The 6,912-nt window shown below is 33.9% G+C and overlaps 1 long non-coding RNA gene across 1 annotated transcript; it reads right to left on the bottom strand.

Moving 5' to 3' along the window:
- Positions 1-238: 238 nt before the first annotated feature.
- On the bottom strand, positions 239-1,517 carry LOC145088312 (uncharacterized). Its single transcript, XR_013701059.1, has 2 exons — positions 1,203-1,517; positions 239-981 (listed from the first exon to the last, which is right to left on the bottom strand). It is a non-coding gene; the product is annotated as an uncharacterized LOC145088312 (long non-coding RNA).
- Positions 1,518-6,912: the final 5,395 nt, after the last annotated feature.

The following is a 6,912-nucleotide window of genomic DNA, read 5'->3' as shown; positions in this document are numbered from 1 at the left end:
GGGGAAACTCTCGATTTCCTTGTGATCAAGTTCAAACGAATATGCGTATTATATATATATATATATATATATATATATATATATATATATATATATATATATATATATATATATATATATATATATATATATTTCTTTATCATCACAACAGTTTACCACATTTAGAAGCCTCAGTTGTCTCAAATTATTATTCATGTTTTTGAAATCATGATCAGAACTTACCCGATATACTCCACTATTAAGAATTAATATAGTGACGCTTGTATTATATATTAAGCAAATTAGGTGCGTTAGATTTACTTTTGTATACATATAAGCAAATAAAACAAGATGCCGAGATTGAACACTATTTCAATATTCACATTAACCAGAAGATTGGTGATCAGATCACTGCAATCGAAATGAATCCAACTTTTCAGATGCGCTTCTTCTCTTTAAGGCTATCCGGTAACATACCGGTGAAAAGGTACGTAACGAAGAGGAAGTGAAGAGAAAGCCACATCATCATCTCACCATTCCACAACAATTGCAGTAGGTTGTGGAAATTAATGGTGTTCAAAAGCGAACAATAGAACATGCCCTTTACGCGTGGGAAAGTCGGCCACGTCAGCTTTGACGTGTAAGATGGTTTTCCATACACGGGCAGCCTAAGAAGAAAGGAAATTTCGTTGCTCCCTAAGATCTGTAACTGAGGCACCAAAAGAAAAACAAAAATCTTCTGATCTCATATAAACTACTAATTCATGAAGATTATGAAAATTTAAAAGACGCCCAGATATGATTTTTAAATAAATAAGTACGAAGATATCATTTTAAAATAAATAAGTACGAATTAGATGACTTCACCGCTTTCTATCAGCAGATCCTGTAATTCAATGGTGTTGTTCTTCTTCAGAGAACGAGATAGTTTGCAAAGGTGTATATATGTGCGTTATACGGTTTCTGTTTCCGTTTCTTTATCTTGGACAATATTGTTAGAGCCTATTAAGATCCCATCATATATCCGCAAAACACCATTCAATTACATTAGCAAGAGAAACTTAATTAACCAAAAGATCGGTAATAAGAACAAAAATAGCACTTTTTATCGACCCAAGGCTACTTGATATTGACTATAGACATAAGAAAAATCATGATGGGCTTAATTAATAATATGATAAAGCATACAGAAACACACACGTACGGAAATTAATAACGTTTACCTTTCTATATAAGATTCAGAGCAACCGTAGTAAATGGAATGTAGTCGATTGATTTCTGATGCAGCATCATCAAGATTCTCATTACCCATTAACCAAAAACTTATCTAGAGTTGAATATTGGCATGTGAATCTTGAAGATGCCGCACCAGTAACCAATGACTTTCGTGGTTTTGAAAATTGAAAGGTGTTGTGCAGAAGAAACGGAAGAAGATGAAGAAGGAGCAAAACCTAGTTGGCATGTTATGATTGGGTTTGAGGCAGAGAAACCCTAGTCGTGTGTGGGAAGGATGAAGGGTGGATGGAATGAAGAAAGGGTTAGGGTTAGGAGAAGAGGTTATATAGTGGTAAATGTGTATGGAAAGTGGGGCCCAATGACTTGGCATCCAATTTTAGGCGACTCAGATTGGACCTGCTTAAGATTCTCTTTATACAATATAATCTTTACCACAGCAATCCCAGGCTCAAATGTTTGGTAGTTCAAATATCATCTCGATATAGATACGAGACCGTGGGTTACATTAGTTTTTTTTTTTTTTTTTCTTAATTAATATAAAGTGGTAAGCTTTACATATATTTTAGTAATAATTTATATAAATACAAATGATATAATTTTTTTTTTACTATTTCAACAAGTAACAGATAGAGGCTATCCTAGGCCCGATGGAGGGTTGGGGCAGATTTGGTCATTAAGTAACAGATCTGGTGTGTGGGGTAAAATTTCTAACATTACTCTATCCTTAGGAAAATATAACATAACCCTCAATGATCACTTCATAGTTCAAGATGAGAATTGAAAATAAGCCAATGGTCTGTTCACTGTATCATCCATGTGAAGACTCATAGATAGTGAATACTTAGATCACAATCCAATCAAAACGGTTTGGAATAATCTAGCACCTCGATCGGAAAGTGAATGTCCTCATTTGGAGGGCGAGACGCAATAGATTACCCACTCGTCTAAACCTTGCTCATAGAGGCATCAACGTAGGATGTGGTCTTTGTCCCATCTGTAATGCGTTCCAGGAAAATGAGAATCACCTATTTTTAGAATGTTCTATGGTAAAAGAAGTTGCAGCTCATGCAAACCTCTGGTGGTCGGTTATCCCAATCAATCCATGATCGATCGATGAGATGTTTGATATCACTTATGGTTCGTTATGCAGAACCACGATGGGGAGTGTAAAGTCTGTTGTTATTTTTGCTCTTATTTGGATCCTTTGGTGTTATATGAATGATCATATCTTCAGCAACAAGGTGAAGCAGGTCAAAATCTTAGTAAGTGAAGTGCAAGTTTATGTTTATTTATCGCTTAAAAATAGAAGTAGAAAAGGTAATCAAATCAAATGGTTTGATTGGTGTACTAACCCGTCTCGGGTATGCTTGTAACTTTCTTCTAGCCACTCGCTAGCTTAATTTCTATAATAAAAACTTTCTTGGTGTTCAAAAAAAATAATAATAAATAAATAATAAAAATGAACGTACTTATAAAATGATGATGAAAATAATGATTTAAACATTAACCATTATTTAATTTACAATTGATAAATATATACAGACAAAATGATAAATAAATAAGTTAGTTAATATATAATAATAGCAACTATTGAAATATTGTCAATTATTTTTGTGAATCATAAATTTCAAAGACTTTCTTGGATACAACATTATATGTCGTATGGGTAAGTTTCTCATCTTTATCTAAAATTAATATTTTTAATCTAACTTTACTTTTAACTCTTGACAATGCAACATACATCTGTCCATATGTAAACTGTGGGTGTCTCAAAAGCAATAACACCTTCGATAGTGACTATCCGTGACACTTATTTATTGTCATAGTATAACATACAACCAATGAAAATTATCTTTGTATGATAGGTTTTATAGGTTAAAAAAATCATGTGGCGGAAAATAACATAACCCCGAAGTTTACAAGCAACCTAATTGGATATATGTTTTCACTATTGAAAGCTATAAATTATGGACATCAAAAGAACCCTATATAAACCCTAATGAATTTCGAAAAACATAAAAATGTTAGGGTTTACATACCTTTTAGTTATTGTTGTGAATAACTAATCGAAACCTTCTTCAAGAGCTTTAGGAAGCAAGTACCAAAAATCTTGTGGATGGTTTACACTAAAACCCTAACAACTAGGAAACTTGAAGAGAGATGAGAGGATATGTATAATTTTGGCTATGCTCTTGAGAGAAGTGATGGATGAAAATATGAAGAGGTAAGGATCTAATTTGAATATAATACTATTATTTCAAATTAGGCAATTATCTTTATTTCTTAATTATCTTCAAAAGATATTCTAGAAACCCTAGAATACTCCTCCCAAAACCGTCCATCCCTTATGGTGAATGTTTTAGAATCCTTTTTTCAACTATTAAACAATTACAGCTTAGGTCATTCCTCTTTTAATTAATCCAATTAATTCTAAAATTAATTCTAATTAATTTCTTATTAGTTCTTAATTAAATAATATTATTTTAATTATATATATATTATTCTCAAAATATATTAATAAAACCTTTATTTTTATTTATTAACCATATAATAAATCAATAAATCAGTATCTCTCTCTCTCTCTCTCTCTCTGTCTCTCTCTCTCTCTGAAAGTCTTCATATTCAATTACTAAAAGTCATCCTATTCAGTTACTAGGTTCGAGGGCAACCCAAAAGGACTTTGTAAGTATATACCAATTTACTTATTGACTTAGACACCTAATTCAACAATCTCACATTTAGATAAGTCTATAACTATAATTGCGAGTATAACTTCTAAACTAACAGCAAAGGATACTTCTTAAAGCAACTCCAGTCTTTGATCTAATCAGACATTAGTCCTAAGATAAGTGATCAAATATTCTTTCATTCTACAAGATACTGTATGGACACGATACATAGATTAGAATCATTCTCATTGTCCAAAATTCTATTTCCCGATTTCCTAATTTGTGATGACCTCATAAGACTTACTAATTGAATACATCAATTTAGTCATGGTTAAACCCAACACTATAAGTCAACACCAAATCACCGAGGGGGACAAAGATATAGTTTTTCCCGTTAGGGAAAAAGGAACGAATAAAGTTTAACTCATCTTCTTGTATCCTTTACTCACCAAATCGTACATGACACTGCATTTTATAATATCAAGTTACTAATGCGTATTCACAATACCAATGTACAACCGACTTGTAAATTACAACTCATATATCTTCGTTTGAAGAATATAAGATATTATCGTCTCATAATTACTTGTGATATAATCCATGAAATAATTCTTTAAGTGTGAGTTTATCCAATACTCAAATCTCCATTTTCTAAATACTCACGAATGTTGAAGCAGCACAATTGTTATGTCTAAACTCTTTAGACAATCTACAATCTAATTCATGACAGTCTTCATTCACTACTTACTTTCTAAAGTATGAGCGAATGTGGAGCTTCAAATAGTCAAATTATCCAAGAAGTAAAACATGCAAAACGAAACACAAGAATAAATAATTGACAAAGGAATTAAACAAACCCATAAATAATCTCTATTATTCAATCACTAAAAATCAATTACATTTATCATGTTACAAGTTTCAAGCGAATCATCTAACTGCTAAAACCAATGTCATCTCTTAGATCAATGCTCGTGGCATGTTGACTATGCTTAACTGCTAAGACCGTTGTCGTACATGATTTAAACAAATTAAAATAATAAATAAATTGCTTTATTGCACTAATAGGTAGTACAGGTAAGCAGGGTCGGATCCTCAAGGACACGTCCTAATGTTTACACCTCTTTGCGTAAGGCGTGAACTAATTCTTGAAGAATGCAATAAACATAAGGGGGGGGGGGGGTTATTTCTGAAAATTGAACTAATAGAAATCTAAAATGACAAAATAATAACTAAATTTAAGGTGGTGAAAATTCAAATAAGAGAAAGTAATTCCAGTTTCGCGGTGACTCCCCTAATCATATAATTAACCTTCAACACAATATTTGACTATCCACTTGTTTAAACTGGTACTAAAGTTCATTAACAAGATCTAATGACATCTATTAAAAAAATCATTTAATCAAAATAAGTTCTTTGAATTAAACCTAACTTTTTACTAAATTAATCAAACAAGCTCTTGATTAACAAAGAAAAATTGCATAAGACACAGTGTAATTCTCAGTAAAGTTCAATACCTCTCATAAGCTCGGAGGCGTTAAAACTTGTTTGATCATTTCATATTAGAGTTAACCCTAAAGTCAGAGTTACCTAATACTTGTCACTTTTTACCAATTAATCTAGACAATTACGGATCTAAACAATTAGGTGACTAGAATGATTCACAAACAATTTAACTGGCCAACAGAAATTGAAATCAAAATCAAACACTCAATTTAACACAGAATAGATCAAACTAATCATAGTCAAACATAGTGCCTAATGATTAATCATACGAAAAGGTTACGTCTTGCGAAACTGAAATTTGAGTTTTTAGCTTGACATGGCCAAAAACGGATTACAAACAGTAGAAATCGAATCTGAACGATAAATATTCCTAAACTACGAATTTTTGTGTGGTTGTAACGTCCCAAATTTCAATACCAAAAATTTCATTTTTGATATAACAATTTAGAAAACATTTATAAGAAAACATAATTGAGTCATATCATTTCATAAAAACCATAATCTCATGTCTCAAAATCATATTGTAAAAATAGTAACAATGTCAGAGTACAATCCCAAAAAATCTCATAATGCGGAAATCCTGCGTGTGTGTGATGTGCCGCTACCGCGCCAGCTCCTTCCCTTCGCTGAAGTGGTACCTGAAACAAAACTGAAAATTGTAACCACGAAGCTTAGTGAGTTCCCCCATCATACCACATACCATACAATCTCATAACAAAATATACTGCCGGGCAATTCTGAGGTGCCCGACCTACCCGGTCCGGCCATTCAGGGGTGCCGACCTACCATGTCAAGCAGTTCTGGGGTGCTGACCTACCCATGTCAAGCCATTTTGGGGTGCTAACCTACCTATGTCAAGCCATTCTAGGATGCTGACCTACCCGTCGGTCCTAACAACCGAACCCTAGGGACTATCTCACCCCTGCTATTACTACCACATATATCATAACATAACATACTGACATGCATATCCGGGGTGCCCGACCTACCCTTCGGTCCTAACATGCAAACTTGAGGACTATTCCCTCCCTACTACCACGATCACATATAGCATATCATGCCAGCACATAAACCTATCGGGTAGTAGCAATCCTAGATGAATATCACAAAGACAATCACCTAACATACAACTCCTACTAGTGGGCCGACATTGTGGACGTAGACCCACCGCTACTGGAAGGTAACTCACCTCGATGTCGTGTAGTATCTGCGCGGTGCTCAATACAGGAATCGACTCGTCTCTACTCCCCAATCCCTACGCAACAACCTTTTTCGATTACTACTGCATACTCATAACCCTTACAAGGGTCAATCCAAATCCAAGTCAAAGTCAAGGTCAAACCCTGGTCAAAGTCAACATCTAGTTGATTTGACTCACCGAGTTGGTCCACCAACTCGTCGAGTCCCTATCCTTTCAAAATGATACAACCCCCGACTCTACTCGTTGAGTTTAGCAAGAACTCGACGAATTCACCTTCAACCATAGCATCGAGACCATCTTCAACCGACTCGCCGAGTTCATCCT

This window comes from Lactuca serriola, chromosome 2 (genome assembly GCF_051521515.1).
Source record: "Lactuca serriola cultivar US96UC23 chromosome 2, Lser_US96UC23_V15, whole genome shotgun sequence".
NCBI classification, from domain to species: domain Eukaryota; kingdom Viridiplantae; phylum Streptophyta; class Magnoliopsida; order Asterales; family Asteraceae; genus Lactuca; species Lactuca serriola.
Note: the sequence above shows the minus strand (reverse complement) of the source record. Positions and strands in the feature narration are given on the sequence as shown.